Below are 17,649 nucleotides of genomic sequence, written 5' to 3'. Positions count from 1 at the left end.
TATTATCCATACATGGATGAAGGTGTGATTGATATATATATATATATATATGTATATATATATCATGGATGAATATTATCCATCCATAAAAAGAGTGAAATCTTGGCCTTTGCAATGACCTTCATGGAGCTAGAGAGTGTAATGCTAAGTGAAATGAGTCAGTCAGAGAAAGACAAATACTATATGATTTCATTCATATGTAGAATTTAGGAAGCAAAACAAATGAGCAAAGGAGGAAAAAAAAAAGACAAATCAAGAAACAGACTCTTAACAATAGAGAATAAACTGATGGCTACCAGAGGGGAAGTGGGTGGGTGGGGGGATAGGTTAAATAGATGATGGGGATTAAGGAGTGCCCTTGTGATGAGCCCTGAGTGATGTATGGAAGTGTTGAATCACTATATTGTATACCTGAAAGTAATATTACACTTTATGTTAACTACACTGAGATTGAAATAAAAAATTAATAAAGAAATAAAAAAAACCCAAACTACTTATATTGTGATGAAAGATGTTACTTGAAAAAAGGTTTATACACAGTGTAGTTTCAAGCATTAAGCACATGACTTTTTCTTTTCTTTCTTTCTTTTTTTTTTTACAGCTTGCATATTTATTGAGCAAATACTATTAAAATAGCTAAAATAAATCGGGTACTTGTGAGTGCATCAGTAAAGATCACACTCTTACAAAAGCCTGCATTTTCAGCAGTGTTCAACTGCAGCTCTACATAAATGCCAAAGATTCGAAGTACTGTTTTCTTCCTTTACTTATACAGCTGATATACCTATTCTAACAACGGAGGGAGGAGGAGGAAAATGCACAAGAAACAGTCAGAAGAGGAACAGGGCAGAACAAAGCCTGCTCTGTCAAAGGAGGAGCTAAAAGACAGTTATATAAAAATTGATGTGAGCTTTCAGACTGGCTAACACAACAGCAATCCATGAGTAGATGGTATTCTCTGGTTTTATTTTTGTTTATCCATTTCATTGGGAGCAAGGACAAAAATGTAAAATCGACACCTTCCTGATCAAAACTGCTGAAAAAGAGGGCTCTGCTTTTTTAAAAAAAATTACAAAGACATTTTTTCCAACTTAATTTTTGGGAAAGGTGTAATATTTGTATCCCTACTCAGATGCTTTCATAAAATACAGATATACAGACAATTGATGAACATAAATTACTAGGCTGGTCACATCTAAATGAAAAAAAGAATGGGGACTCTCAGTTTTCAGCTTCTGCAAGAACCTGTGTGAGTGAAAATGCAGGAGTGGGCCAGTTATGTGAGAGGAGCAGAGGGAGTTTGAGTTGTGGAAGACATCGTTGTCAAGAACCAGGCCTGAAGGCCCACCTGTAAGGGTTATAAATGTGAATTCATAGTGTAAAATTCTGAGCGTTTTCACCTGGGTCAGAAAGAGTAAAAACTGGTTTGATGATACCTATTTGCCCACTGTAAATTCTCAAAAGCAAAGCTCAGAGTCCCATAGTTTCTTCTTATACTTGATTTACACTGAAAAAAATCCCATAGATGATACTATGACCTCATCAATGCCCATACACCATATGTAATACAAATGGAGGTGTTACAGTTAAAAAGAGTAGAGGTGACAGATGCCTGGGGAATGGAGTTCATTGCTGCCAACTGGAGTCAGGGAAGCAGCCTCAGTCTCATCACCCTTCTTGAGGTTCACTTCCTTGGGGACAGGAAGTCTTCCCTTAGGAAGCCTTCCCTCCATTTCCTTATTTGGAAATGGTTCTTGACTGACCCAGAGAGTTCTGGGTAATAAACCATTTTGAGAATCATAACATTCTTGGCCTTGCATCCTCCCTCTCTTAAGTCCAGGGAGACCAATAGACAAAAGCTCTGCTCCCTCTTCACTCTCTTCTCTTTACACCTGAAACACAAATGTGGATGAAAAAGGGTATCATACTAGAAAGGCAGCTGGTGGGGAGGGAGGCACATGACTTTTTCCCTATGTTTCTACATATAAGTTTAAAAACACTTATATCTTAATGAAAGAAGATGTTACTTGAGGGATGGTTTATACACAGTGTAGTTTCAAGCAGTTAAGCTCATGGCTTGTCCAATATGCTTCTACACATAAATTTACCAATACTTATATCTTGATGAAAGGAAATATTACTGGAAAGATGCATTATACACACTGTTGTTTCAAAATAAATCAAGATGACAGTAAAGCTATATTTTTTTCTGGCGTCTCTAGGGGAGAATCCATTTCCTTGCTCTCTGCAGCTTTTAGAGGCTCCCCATAATCCTTGGCTCATGGGTCTCTTCCTCCATCTTCAGAATCAGCAACGTTGTGTTGAGTCCTCATGTTGCTATCCTTCTGGTTCTCCCTCTTCTATCTTCTCCGACTTTTAAGGACCTTGTAGATAACATTGGGTTCACCTGAAAAATCCAGGTACTGTCTGTATTTTAAGGTCACTAAATTAGCAGTCTTAATTTCATTGGTGACCCCAATTCCTATCTTCCATGTAACCTAATGTATTTACAGGCTTCGGGAGTTAGTACACATCTTTACGAGTCCATTGTTCTGCCTGCCACACTGAGAAAACATACTTTGTGTGATTTCAATCCTTAAAAATTTTTGAAATTTGTTTTATGGCCAGAAATATCGTGGATCTTGTTGAGTGCTCCATGTGTACTTGAAAAGAATGTGTTTTCTGTTTTATTGAGATGGAGGATCAATTAGATCAAGTAGAATATATCCTTACTGACTTTTCTGTCTATTTGTTAATTACCAAGAGAGGAGTGTTGAAATTTCCAACTGAAATTGAGAATTCTCTATTTCCACTTTTAGTTAAACCAGTTTTTGCTTCATATACTTTGAAGCTCCATTTTTAGGTACATAGGTATTTAGGATTATCATGTTCTCTTGGTGAATTAACCATTTTGCCATTATGAAATATTCTTCTTTATATCTGGTAGTATATCTTGTTCTGAAAACTACTTTGTTTGGAAATAAGCTCTAGCTTTCTTATGATTGGTTTCCATCATGTTATTTTATCTGTGTCATTATACTTAAAGTGGATTTCTTGTATGGAGTATATAGTTGGTTTGTCTTTTTAAAACATATAATTTGAGGGGTGCCTGGGTGGCTCAGTTGGTTAAGCATCCGACTCTTGGTTTTTGCTCAGGTCATGATCTCATGGGTCGTGGGATTGAGCCCCCCATTTGGCTCTGCACTCAGTGGGGAGTCTGCTTGAAGATTCTCTCCCTCTGCCCCTCCCCACACGTTCTCTCTTTCTCTCTCTCAGATAAATAAATCTTTAAAAAATATATATATAATTTGACAACTCTGCCTTTAAATTTAGGCTTTTAGGCCATTTGTATTTAATAGAATTTTCTATATGATCACATTGAAATGTATTGTTAAATTTGAAGGTAGACTTACTTTTTTTTTTTTTTTAAAGATTTTATTTATTTATTCATGAGAGACACACAGAGAGAGAGGCAGAGGCAGAGGGAGAAGCAGGCTCCCCAAGGAGCAGGGAGCCTGATGCAGGACGTGAACCCAGGACCCCGGGATCATGACCTGAGCCAAAGGCAGATGCCCAACCATCTGAGCCACCCAGGCGCCCCGTAGACTTACTTTTTTAAAGAGCAGTTTTAGATTCCTAACAAAATGGAGCAGAAACTACAGAATCTACATACCTTTGGCATCTCCACCCCAGCTTCCCCCACTATCAACATCCCACACCAGAATGGTGTGTTTACTACAATTGATGAACTTATCCTGACACACCATTATTACCCAAAGTCCATCGTTTATACTGGAGTCACTCCTGGTGCTATAGAGTTTTTGGGTTTGGACAAATGTACAATGACACATATCCACTATTACAGTATACTATAGAATAGTTTTACTGCCCTAAAACTCCTCTTTTCTCTGCACACTCATCTTTTCCTCTCTCCCAGTCTGTGGTAACCACTGATTCTCTCATCATCTCTCTCTACAGTTATGCTTTTTTCAGAATGTCAAATAGTTGTAATCATACAGTATGTAGCCTTTTCACTTAGTAAAATGTATTTAAGGTTCCCCCATGTCATTTCATGACTTGTTGGCTCATTTCTTTTTAGTGCTGAATAAGATTCCTTTGTCTGGATGTACCATAGTTTACTTATCTGTTCACCTACTGAAGGACATCTTGGTTGCTTCCAAGTTTTGGCAATTATGAATAAAGCTACTATAAACATCAGTGTGCAGGTTTTTGTATGGACATAAGTTTTCAGCTCCTTTGGCTAAATACCAATATGCATGATGATTGGATCATATGGTAAGAGTATGTTTAGTTTTGTAAGTAGCTGCCAAACTGTCTTCCAGAGGGACTGTGCAATTTTGCATTTTCACCATCAGTGAATGAGAATTCTTGTTGCTCCACAGCCTTGCTAGCATTTGGTGTTGTCAGTGTTCTGGATTTTGGCCATTCTAATGGATGTGCAGTGATATCTCACTGTTGTTTTAATTTGTATTTCTCTCATGACATATAATGTGGAGCATCTTTTCATATGTTTGTTATCTGTATATCTTCCTTGGTGAGGTGTCTGTTCAGGTCTTGAACCTATTTTTTGTTTGCTGTTGAGTTTTAAAAGTTTGTATATTTTGGATAATAGTCCTTTATCAGATAGGTCTTTGCAAATATTTTCTCCCAGTTTGTAACTTGTCTTCTTGTTCTCTTGACTGTGTCTTTTGCAGAGCAGAAGTTTTAAAATTTAATGAGGTCCAAATTATTATTACTTCCAGGGGTTGTGCCTTTGTGCCTTTTATGTTTTATTTAATGTCATTGCCATATATTTAAAAAGTTCATTAGTTTTTCTTCTGTTTTCCTCAGTAGTTTTATAGTTTTGTGTTTTGCATTTAGGTCCATGATCCATGATGAGTTATTTTTTGTGGAAGGTGTAAGGGCTATTTTTTATTTATTCTTTGTTCCATGTTTTCTTTTTTCTACATTTTTTTGAGTTAACTCAAAAGTTAACTAATTTCATCTGTGTTATTGGATTGTAAGCTCTATGTCTCTGTTTTATCTTAGTGGTTGCTCTAGGGTTTAAAATATTAATCTTTAATGTATAATGGAGTACCTTCAAATAATATTATACCTCTTCATGTATAGTGAAAGAACTTTATAATAGGACATTTTCTTTGGTTCTCCTATCCTTTGTGCAATTTTTGTCATATATTTTATTTCGACATTTTATGAACTCTATATGATATATTATTTTTTTCTCTAAAGAGTAAATTATTCTTTAAAGAGATTGAAAAAGCAAGAAAAATAGCTTGTATATCTGTCCCTATAGTCACAGATCTGGTGCTCTTTATTCCTTTGTGTTTCCATATTTTCATCTAGCATCACTTTCCTTCTTTCTGAAGAACTTCCTTCAAGAATTCTAATAGCCAGATCTAGTGGCAATTGAGTCTCCCAACTTTTGTTTGTTTGCAAGTCTTCATTAATTTACCTTCATTTTGGAAGATAGTGTCACTGGGTATAGAATTCTAGTTTTCTTTCAGTATTTTATTTTTCTTTCAGTATTTTAAACATGTTACTCTCTTTACTTCTAGCTTGGAGAGTTTCTAATGAGAAATTTGTTTAATATTCTTGTTTTTGTTACTCTTTAGGTCATGTTCTTCCCCCATCCCTAAATGCTTTTAAGATCATCTCTTTATCACAGGTTTTTAGCAATTAAATTATGATGTGCCTGATTATATATTTCTTTCTGTTTATTACTTTGGGCTACATTGACACTCTTTGGCCTGCTTTTATAATTTTTATCAAATTTGGAAAGTGTGTGGTTACTCTTTCTTTAAATCTGTTCTTTCTTTTTCCCCTTCTTTGTGAGACTGAGATTGCAAATTATTAGACCACTTGCTATTGTCCCACAAGTCACTGATCTCTGTTTATTTACTATCTTTTCCTTTCTTGGCTTCATATGTAATAATTTCTCATGCTGTGTCTTCAGGTTCACAGATCTTTTCTTCACTGTATGATCTGTTAATCTCATCTAGCATATATATATTTTTTTAAAGATTTTATTTATTTATCTGACAGAGAGACAGCGAGAGAGGGAATACAAGCAGGGGGAGTGGGAGAGGGAGAAGCAGGCCTCCCGCTGAGCAGGGAGCCCGATGCGGGCCTCGATCCCAGGACCCTGGGATCATGACCTGAGCCGAAGGCAGACGCTTAACGACTGAGCCACCCAGGCGCCCCTCATCTAGCATATTTTTAATCTCATCTAGGACATTGTAGTTTTCATCTCTAGGAGTTCCATTCATTTTTGTTTGTTTTAATTTTGATAATATCTGTTATGTCTCTCCTCATTATGCTCATGTTTTTCTCTATATTCTTTTTTTCTTTTTTTAAATTGAAGTGTAGTTGACATACAACATTATATTAATTTCAGGTGTACAGCATAGTGATACAACATTTATATGCATTATGATGTGATCACTACCATAAATCTAGCTTCTGTCACCATACGAAGTTGTTACATATTATTAACCAATATATTCTCAATACCATACATTGTATCTCTGTCTTATTTATAACTGGAAGTTTATACCTTTTAATCTTCTTTTCCTATTTCACCCATATTCCCTCTGCCCTCCCTCTGGGAACCACCAGATTGTTCTCTGTAGCTATGCATTTATTTCTGCTTTGTTTAATTTATTCCTTTGTTTTGTTTTTAGGTTCCATATAAAAGTGAAATCATATGGTATTGGTCTTTTTCTGTGTGACTTATTTCACTTAGCATAACATATTCTAGGTCCATCTGTATTGTTGCAAATGGCAAGATTTCATTCTTTTTTAATGGCTGAGTAATATTTCATTGTGTGTATGTGTGTATATATATGTGTGTGTGTGTGTGTGTATATGTGATATATATATGTGATATATATACATCATATATATATATCTCATATCTTTTTATCCATTTATCTATCAGTAGGCACTTAAGTTGCTTCCATATTTTGGCTATTGTAAATAATGCTGTGATAAGCATAGAGGCGCTTACATCTTTTTGAACTAATGTTTTTATTTTCTTTGGATAAAAACTCAGAAGTGGAATTGCTGGGTCACATGGTAGGTCTATTTTTAATTTTTTAAGGAACCTCCATACTGTTTTCCCTAGTGGTTGAACCAATTATATTCCCACCACAAGTGTTCCTTTTTCTTCAAATATTGTTATTTCTTATCTTGTTATTTCTCATCTATTTGATACTACCCATTCTCCCATTCTGGCAGATTTGAGAGGACATCTAATTTTGGTTTTGGTTTGCATTTCCCTGTTGATTAGTCATGTCGAGCATCTTTTTATATGTCTGTTGGCCATCTATATGCTTCTTTGGAGAAATGTCTCTTCAGGTCCCCTGCATATTTTTAAATTGGATTGTGTGGGTTTTTTTTTTTATATTGAGTTGTGTGAGTTCTTTATGTATTTTGGATATTAACTCCCTATCAGTTATATTATTTGCAAATATCTTCTGCTACTTAGTAGGTTGTCTTTTCATTTCGTTGATGGTGTCCTTCACTGTGCAAAACTTCTTGGTTTGATGTAGTCTCATTTGTTTATTTCTCTATATTCTTGAGCAGTTGAGAATATTTATAATAGCTATTTCAAGATCTTTGTTAAGTTTATTATCTTTGTCATTTCTGGATCTGTTTGTATTGATTTTTCTCCTGGTTATGAGTCATATTTTCCAGCTGCTGTATATAACTAATAATTTTGATTTGGTGCCAGATAATCCCTCCCTAACTTCTTGTGAATTTTTTGTTGTAGGGCATAGAATTTTGTTATATTCCTTTTAGTATTAGATTTTAAAAATGTCATGCAGTTAAGTTTTGGGGGGTTCGTTTGATTCTTTTGAAGCTTGCTTTTATGCTTTGTTAGTGAGGTCCAGGGCATCTTTTAGTCCAGGCCTAAATTAGTTTCATTTCTGGGAGATACCCTTCTGAGGATTTTAATTTATCTTACTAGAATTATGATGTCTTTCTACTCTGACTGATGGGAACACAAACATTTCCCAGACCTGTACAGTCTCAGAGAATTATCTACTCTTCTGCGGGTAGAGAGGGGTAGGGTTGGGCCCTGTTACTCTATCATGGTCAGGAATGAGGTCCTATAGGATATTTTTGAAATTATGAACTAATTTTCTTCAATGGGTATGTATAATGCTATTCCACTTTTTTATTGGTTGTGTGAGCTTATGTAATTTTTTTCAAAGAATTTGTTCATTTCACCTAAGTCATGAGATTTATTTGTGTAAGATTGTTCATGATATCTCATTATTATTCTTTAATGTCACTAGAATCTGTAATATCTCATCTTTAATTCCCAGTATTGGTGAATGTGGGGCCCAGAGTGCTTAGAACATTTCTCTCAGTTCTCCTCCTCTGCCATGCCCCCAGCCTTCTGCAGGCCCTGTACACCTGTGCCTCAGAGTGAGGTGGGTCTCTCTCATATCTTCTGCTTTTCTCCTAATATCCCTCATCAACAAATTTTTCCAGTTTTATTAAGAAATAATTGACAGTTGGAGTAAATAAGTGGTATGATATATGGCTGTATGAGCTTTTGCAAACTAATTGTTGAATTTTCAGGAATTTTGCAAGCAGTTTTTAAACACAGCCTTTATTTATTTTTTTATTTTGTATAACTCAGTATTTTATTACAAAGCAAACCACTCATTTAACCACTTCCAGAACAAGAAATAGAATATTGCCAACACCCTTTAAAACTTATTCATGCTTCATCCCAATCACTGTGTCTGCCCTCCTTACAAATATAACCACTGCCCTGATTTGATGGTGATCAATTTCTTGCTTTTCTTTCTTGTTCCACTTAAGCATATATTTCTAAATACTATAACTTAAAGTTGCATGTTTTTTAACTTTATATAAATGTAATCATACTAAGTATAATTTTTGCCTGACTTATTTTATTCAACATTACATTTATGACATTCATTTATGTCGTTAAATGTAATACTGTAATACTGTTGTAATACTGTAGCGTAATCCACAGTTACATGATATAGAACATTTTCATGTCTCCAAAAATTTATTTCAGGTGGTTTCTGTGGCAATCCCCAACCTGCTAAGAGGTAACCACTCTTTTAATATATTCCACTTTAGAGTAGTTTTCCTGTTCTAGAATATCATATAAGTGAGATTATATATAGTATATATCTGTTTGTGCTGGGCATTATGGTTATGAAATTCATTGTATTATGTGTATCAGTAGTTCATTCCTTTAATGTGTAAGTAATATTTGTATGAATATACTATAATTTGTCCACTCTTCTTTGAATAATATTTGAGTTTTTTCAATTTGTTTGCTATTGTGACTATAGTTGCTATAAATATTCTTTTTTAAAATTTTATTTTATTATGTTAATCACCATACATTACACATCCTTTATTAAGAATTAAACTACAAAAAAAGAAATAATTGACATATATCACTGTATAATATCAAGGTATAAAGTATGATGGTTTGATTTACATGTGTTGTAAAATAATTACCCAATAGTTATCCATCATCTCATATAGATAAAAAGAAAAGAAAGAAGAAAAGGAAAAAGAAAACAATTTTTTTCCTTGAGAACTCTTAGTATTTACTCTCTTAGCAACTTTCCACTATATCATATAGCAGTTGTTAGCTATAGTTATCATGTTGTACATTACATCCCTAGTACGTACTTATCTTATAACTGGAAGTGTGTACCTTCTGATCACTTTTCTCCAATCCCCACTGTCCTGACTTCTTCCACAAATCTGATCTCTTTTTCTATGATTTTTTTTAAAGATTCCATTTATAAGTGAGGTCATACAGTGTTTGTCTTTCTTTCTTTATTTTAAAAAAGATTTTATTTATTCATTTGAGAGAGAGAGAGAGCACAAGCAGGGGGAGAGGCAGAGGGAGAAGCAGGCTTCCTGCTGAGTTGGGAGACCAACATGGGGCTTGATCCCAGGACCTGGAGATGATGACCTGAGCCAAAGGCAGATGCCTAACCATCTGAGCCACCCAAGTGCTTGTCTTTCTCTAACTTATTTCACTTAGCATAATGCCTTTCAGAATCCATGTTGTTGCAAATGGTAGGATTTCTTCATTTTTTTATAGCTAATATTACCTTGTATATATACACACCACATTTTCTTTGTTGATCTATTGGTGGACACTTAGATTTTTTTCATATCTTGGCTGTTGTAAATAATGCTGCAGTGAACATGGGCATGCCAGTATCTTTTCAAGTTTGTGTATCTGTTTCCTTTGGATTTATTCCCAGATGGGACTCATGGACATTTGATGAAGATCTGTGGAAAAGGTGCAGATTCTTTTTGTTTAGTTCTCCCAGGGATTCTAAAGTCTCATGCTATCCCCTACTTGGTGTTTAAAGTTTAGTTAAAATTTCAGCTGTTTTCTTCTCACCTGTGTCTAAGGTGGGGCTTCCCTCCTACTCCCATATCTCTGCCAAAGATGCAAGCAGTCAAGGAGGGTCAGTATTTTCTGGATTATAGCTCATTGGACTTGTTGCATTCTCAGCACACTAATGGACATAAAAACATCTGTGATTTTATAGGTAATCTGTCTTGCTATTGTTAGAATGTAAGTGATGTTCTTCTTGAGTTTCTACATTTTCTTTTACTGTCCATGCTGAAGGTTGCTGCTAATAGAGACCAATGCTGGCACTGAAGAAGAGGAGCAGGGATGACTGGAATGCTTCTGCCCTAGGGGCTAGTTCTCACTGCCAACTGCAACACTGACTCAAGTTCTTACTCCCTGTTTCAAATGGGTAAGTGTTGTATCTGGAGGCTTTTGCAGAGCTTTCCATCCTATGCCCTATAACTTGCTATTTTTTTAAACTTTTTATTTTTTTTATTTTTCATTATGTTCAGTTAGCCAACATACAGTACATCATAAGTTTCTCTTGTAGTGTTCAACGATTCATTAGTTGTGTATAACACCCAGTGCTCATCACAACACATGCCCTCCTTAATACCCAATCACCCGGTAAACCTGCTATTTTAATCATTTTTTTTCTTTTTTTAATTTGAATTCAGTTAGCCAACTTATAGTACATCATTAGTTTCAGATTTAATAATTTTATTTTATGCTCAGAGTTGTTTTCCCCTGTCTATAATTAAGTACCTTTATGACATGAGTGTTACTAAGATGGGTTTAAAAATATGAGTGTGATGTTGAATATATTTATCTATGCTACTTCAACTGTGTTTATGTTTTGTCCTTCATTGCCTTGTGTATTACTAAAAATTAATACTCAAGTGAGGGTTTTGTCTTCCTCACCTTATAGCATATCACTAAGGATGACAATGGCAGTTATATAAGATTTCTCAGTGTTTGTACTATGATAACCTCATATTCAGAATATTGTAAAGAGGCTTTAGGTCACTTATTCTGGGGTAGATTTATTCTGGTCTTACATCACTCAAAAAATGTAGAGTTTTCTCGAGAGACTCCCAAATATTACTTGTTTCCCTCCTGCAATTCTGCTGAAATGCACTACTGAAAAATCATTGAAAATTTAATTGTTTTCTTATTGTTGTATTTTAGTTAATAAGGAAAAAATAAGCTTGGTTCATGAAGTTTATAAAGCCTACACATTTCCCTTTGTTCTTCATCTTGACTAATTGAATTTTTATGCAATGAATCAGTCACTCAAACCACTTATTCATGACTTTCAGCTCATCCTCCAAATTCATGTCATGAAGTCTCATCTTGTGAATATGTCATCTCCTCCCCATCATCTCTCCATGCCACTATCCTAGTCCGAGCCTGCATGGCTTCTCATTTCACTTTTATTGGCTGCAATGGAAGGCTGCTACATGATTTTGTAGGTTTCAAAAAGACTCTTGTTACTGATATTTCTTTTGGTTTAGCTTTGCATCACAAAGAAGGCAATTTTCAAAAGTTAACTGAAAAGAGCCCACATGAATATCAGCAGCCATTGGTACAAAACCACTTTTAGCTTTAGCTATCATTTACAAAGGAAGTAGTCTAGAGGAATAGCATGTTTTAATAGGCAACTCAGATTTTCAGAAAGCTGTTGACAATAGGCTATTTCCAGACAGAGGCAAGATTAGAAATAGGATTGCTGGAGCATAAACTGTCTGGGACCCTAGAAACCTAGAAGACTGACTTGGACTTAGGAGGACCTTCTCCTTGTGAGTTTCAACATGCTGGTGTACAACTCAGTTAATATGAGCAGGAGCCAGATAGATGTCAGATGTGTTTCCTTCACCCTTCCAGAGCCACTCTCCACCACTCTCTGCTTTGTGCCCTGTACGTACAAAGCACCTTTAGTTCTGCATCAGTGGATTTTCTTAGACTTTAGCTTCTGGTTGGTCATGGCCAATGAGAGATACTGCAGAAGATCAAAAGGTGACAGCTCAGTGAGGTCAGGTTTTTATTCATCAGATTTGGCCCTGCCACATTGCCAAAGTATTGGCTGTTTCTCTCCTGTGGCCCCTCTTCTGCCTCTTCGGCCACAGGGGTGGTTGCAGCCCCACAATTACTAGCCAAAAGGCACTGTGCCATACCTCAGTGGTTTCTTTTACTCCCACCTGCACTTTCTAAATAGTTCTTCCCTTCAGTTACCTTATTCGAGTGGGTCATCTGTTTTCTGCTGGGACTGTGGCTAATGTAGGTGATACTCAAAATACTCAATAACTTGTAAGCCAAGGGCAACAACTAATTAAAACAGATGCAGCTGTAAACAAGCAGTAAGGCTGCACCAGTACGTATTGTGTAAGTATCCGTGCTGGGCATAGAATGTGAAAGAAGTATTTTGTAAGTGATAGTAGGTACCCAGTGTCAAAGTTTACAGTTAAAAAAAAAATAAAGTAGGTGTAAGATCTGTAATAACATCTTTCCTATTCTCTTCCCCTGCAATGTACTATCTAAATAGCAGAGAAAGAGAGCCCCGGGAGGGCAACCCCATTACCAAAATGTGGTGATTACACACTGTCAGCTGAGTTGTGTATCCCTTCCTCTGGATGGAACCCCAGGTGTATTTTTGGCCTACAGCCTTCTTGTGAGGCCAACAAAGTAAGCATTCTAGCCTCTTCCTCCAAATCTTGCTCTTAAATCCACTAATACATCAGATTTATACATACACAGAAACCGTTTTCAAGCACACAGCCTCCTATGATTATAACTACTCGCACCTTCAGCCTAACCCAGTGTCTCTTCCTAGTCCAATGCAATAGTTTTTCTGTGTGATGAGTACTTCCCCTCAGATAGCATCCCTTCCTCTGTGCTGGGGACATGTTCATCATGCCCAGCACCGCTATTGCTATGTCTGCCAACCTTTCCTGGAAACAACCAGGCAAAATCCATCACTGTTCTCTGTGCTCCAAGGCGCTTCTCACTCTGTATTGTGATTAATAGTGCATGTTTCCGTCACCATTGCTCGATTTTGATCTCCTTGAAAGCAGGGATCAAATCTTTTCATCTTTATAACCTTAGGGCTTACAACACTGTATGTGATAGACTCGACAAACATCTTTTGAGCTGAATTCATTGAATTCAGTTCCTGCAGGTTTGATGGCGAGCATGTGACAGACCAGGGATTCAAACCCAGTTCTCCTGTGACTCCCGGGTCCACGCTCTGATCCCTGTCACAGGGGGCTGTGGTTCCTCATGCTTTCACAGCAGTAGTTTCTCTAATAGATGCAAGTTTATTTTTGTTAATGTTAGGTTTGCCTCATATCTTAGGAGATTGATGATTTCTTATGTGTCTTCTCAGCTCTGATTTACATGTACATCGATTAGTTTTGTGTTCTTTGTACCACAGATCCAAAAAATAAGAAGAGTTCCAAAACATGCCATTGAAAATAAGAATTTTTTTTTTTTTTTTTTTACAAGCTCTAATCCGATTCTTTCCTTTCGCGGTAGGGAGCCAGAGCAAAAGGAGAGGCAGAGGTATATAAACTGTTCGCATAATACCACAGAGAGCCTGATGTATAGTAATGGGTCCAGGATCGTAAACGTCTCTCTTGACACTCTTACCACTGTCAGATTATTACTGTGTTCTCAGATTCAGCTGAATGTGTTCAAGGATCTTCTTTGGTCTGAAAGGTCAGCTGCTTTTAGTTGTGCACTGGTAGAATACTAATATGTCCTTATTCAAATTACCTGCTACAGCACTTATTAAATTGATGGCCTTGTGCTCTAATTTAATACTGGTGTCGTTCAGAGGCGGGCTGCTGCAGCACTCTGTGCTGAACTGGGTGATGCTGAGGCAAAGTTCAAGCTGAAACCGTGGTTTGGGGCTGCATTTTCCCACTAAATTAGCAGTCAGATGCGGTGTATAATTAATTAGCACAAACGAGGGAAAGCTTGTCATTTAATAAGCCTTTTTTATTTCCACATTACACAAACAGTGGGAATTGATCCATTAAGTGCCTGGCTATTAATGCTGTTTAATGTATGTCTGGTTGTTAAATTGAGATGTCTAGGTACATACGTCCAGAGTTTAAGAGCTCCTCGTAGTTTGTTCAGTATTTGCTCAGATTTGAAGTCATGTTCCACAGAATCAATAATAGCTTCATTACTGAATTTGAGCCTGATTCAAACATGCATATGGATTTAAACGGAATGTTTCAGTGTGGTCTCAGAAATGAGTTTCCTTATATATGTCTTAAAGTCCAGCTAGTCCCCTCCCCCAGAATTAAATATTGCATTGTGTTTACAGCATTCTCTGCTTCCTTTCTTTTTGATATAATCCTTGCCTGCAATTGCCTAAGGCGGAGAATAACTTTTTTTTCGCGGTGGTATTCAGCATAGTTCATGGAATCATAGTAGGAACGAGCCTTATGAAATCCACAGAATGAGATTTCAGCTGTCCTGCCAAGATGGCTAGAAGGGCACACGGTCTTATCTGCGGCCTGAGTATCATGCAAAGCGTTGGATGTTTGAAACAGCACCAACCTCATCTTTTTTTTAAAAATGATTAAGGATGATTCACAGTTTTGTGAACAGGTTATTCATAGTTGGGTGGTGATTAACAAATGCGTTCTTTAGAGTAAGTATCATCACATCTTACATGTACAAATGACAACATTAAATTTTTTTTTTTTTTTAGTTAATGCAGACAGGAAAACTAAAATCCTGAATGTGAAATGACTTCAAAAAGGGGGTAATTTGTTTGAACAGTTGATGAGGGTCATTTGCCACATGGAAAAATTACTGTATTTGCCAGTGTCCATCACATTTAAATTAGTGAAGTTAGTCCCTATATGAATTATTAACTATCAAAGAAATTGTGTGTATATGTGTCTTTTTGTGTACACACATATATATGAAAAGGTATCTTGAAGACTCTTAAAAAAGACCACTGAACATAATCATAAAACTATGTCACCATTTCTGATTTTTTTCTTATAAACTGAGAAAACTTTCTACAGGTTTACATAGGGAATATTAAGGCTGTATTATTGTTAAAGGATACCACTAGGGATTATTTTTTCTTATATAATTAGCAGAAATATTTGAGCTGTGAAAATTTTGTACTGAAGAATGATGAATTAAAATGTCTGTGGCATAAAATACTCATGTTTTGGGGCCAGTTCAGATCTGTGTTATTGCACTTACCTTATTCTGCCTTATATTATAGTCAGATGTTTCCATGCTTGTCTCCTGTCTTGACTGAAAGTCCTCTAATGCTGGGGCATGTCTAAGTATGGCATTATACTTTTAATTTTTTATTATTTTGGCACAATAAAAAATGTATAGTGCATTTGTGTGGTACTGAGGGGAAAACTTGTTTAATTGAATGGTCAATTATCTTAAAAAGAAAGTAAGGAAAATATTTCCTCATGCTCAATCCACATAATGCCAAAAAATTAATTTATTGGGCTGGTAAATACATAATTTTGGATCTTCCATTACATTTCCTGCCTGGCCAATTTCTCAAACAGTAACAGAACTACCTTCATGATGTCATTGTCTTTTTCTCAGGGAGAAAGTTTTGTGATTATTTGTTCACTAACAAACTCATTCATTGATTCACTCATTCATTAATTCTCCAACAGTTAATCAGGGTTATTTTATGCCGATAACTCAGTAGTACACAAATACATTGAAAGTTTTTTTTTTTTTTTTTTTACCATTTCCCTTTTTATGGTATACACTGCTGTTTCAATGACTTTATTTATCAAATAAAATGCATTTTCATCACCTACTAAACTTGTTAAGCTTTTGTGTTAGAATTAGAGCCAGTCACCAGTACTTCCAGTTCTGCCTCCTTAAAGTTAGGTATATAAAGTATAGATTTGGCAAATGGCTTGTGAGAAGTGTGTGATATGTTACATTGTCTTCTCTCTGGCACTCTGGCCATGGAAACCTGTATAGAGATAATTGTCAGCCTGAGTCCCTGGGTTTCTACAGTAAATAGAACCTCTTATCCACCTGTTGACCAGGTGGTAAGTTAGAAAGACAATTTGGGTACTAATATTTGGGTATTGTTCACTTCCACTATATAATCTTGCCTATCCTACTCTGTAAGTCATTATAAATATGTTTTCTTCTTGAATGCAATACCTGAAAAGTAAGCGAAGAGAAAGGAACATTTTTAAAATATATATTCAAAACCATTTTGGCTCTATAGAACAAAATTTGGTAGAGTATCCCAATTTTTCATGATTTTTAAGTTTATATATAAAAATAGTAGCCTATGGACTAAAATTTAAGTTATGCTTAAATTTTTTATTTAAGCATATGCTGTGACAATTTTTTATTTTTAATTAACCAACAAAAGAGTACCTTAAAACTTTATAACTCTTCCTAAACCCCAGCAAGACTGTGGTTTACCTAATTGTGTGAATGGCATGTCTAATTTGTAATACTGGGTCAAAGAACAGAATGACAAATCTCATTTTTTTCATTGGTATACTTAATAGAATTTTTGATATACTTGGATAATTTGGATAATTACTGATCTTAAAACAGTTTTTGTCCTAAAAATACAACTCATGAGCAACATTATGTTGAGATATAAATAAAATTTACTTCATGGTAAATTCTGTCGACTTTAACCTTTTCATACTTTTATTATATAGTGTTTATTGATATTAACAATTCTAAATAAAAATTTTCAGGAGTAGTAATATTTAAAAACTCTAGCCTCTTGGTTTTGGCTCTGATTTTTAAATCTCAGTTTAACACAATTATGTTTAAACCTGTCATCTGTAAAAATGTAGGAAATGAATAATAAATGTTAGCTAACTACTGATGGGCTCATGTGAGAATATTTGAGTTCTTTTTTTAAAATATCTTTGGAATAAAGGACAACTTTAATCTGCACATATAAAATAATAAAAATTTAGAGTGAATTTTTAATTAATGAATACTGAATAAGCAAAGGGCAATATGCAAATACTTAAATCTCTTCATTAAATGTCATAGTGGACAATTGTTTGGAAAGTAAATTATAGCAAAAAACCTTTAATTGGGGTTTGGTTTATATTGAGATTTGGAAATAATGAGTTTTTTTATGTTGAATTTTTTAACCAGGCTGACTTTAATACATCTAAATAAGATTTGTGGTTTGGTACTTATTCATTTTATTACTCTATATTGTACGTCTGAATAAACCATGATCTCAATAATAAAGTCAA

The 17,649-nt window shown here is 35.4% G+C and overlaps 1 long non-coding RNA gene and 1 pseudogene across 1 annotated transcript in view; one reads left to right on the top strand and one right to left on the bottom strand.

Annotated features, from left to right (window-relative positions):
• Window positions 1-17,649, top strand: part of LOC118527905 (uncharacterized) — a 202,908-nt gene that overhangs the window by 147,769 nt on the left and 37,490 nt on the right. The gene's annotated exons all lie outside the window — the stretch shown is intronic.
• LOC118525394 (neuronal regeneration-related protein pseudogene) lies at window positions 1,587-1,789 on the bottom strand (annotated as a pseudogene).

The sequence above is a fragment of the Halichoerus grypus genome, chromosome 2 (genome assembly GCF_964656455.1).
Source record: "Halichoerus grypus chromosome 2, mHalGry1.hap1.1, whole genome shotgun sequence".
NCBI classification, from domain to species: Eukaryota; Metazoa; Chordata; class Mammalia; order Carnivora; family Phocidae; genus Halichoerus; species Halichoerus grypus.
The sequence above is the reverse complement of the archived record's forward strand: the minus strand, read 5'-3'. Positions and strand labels throughout refer to the sequence as shown.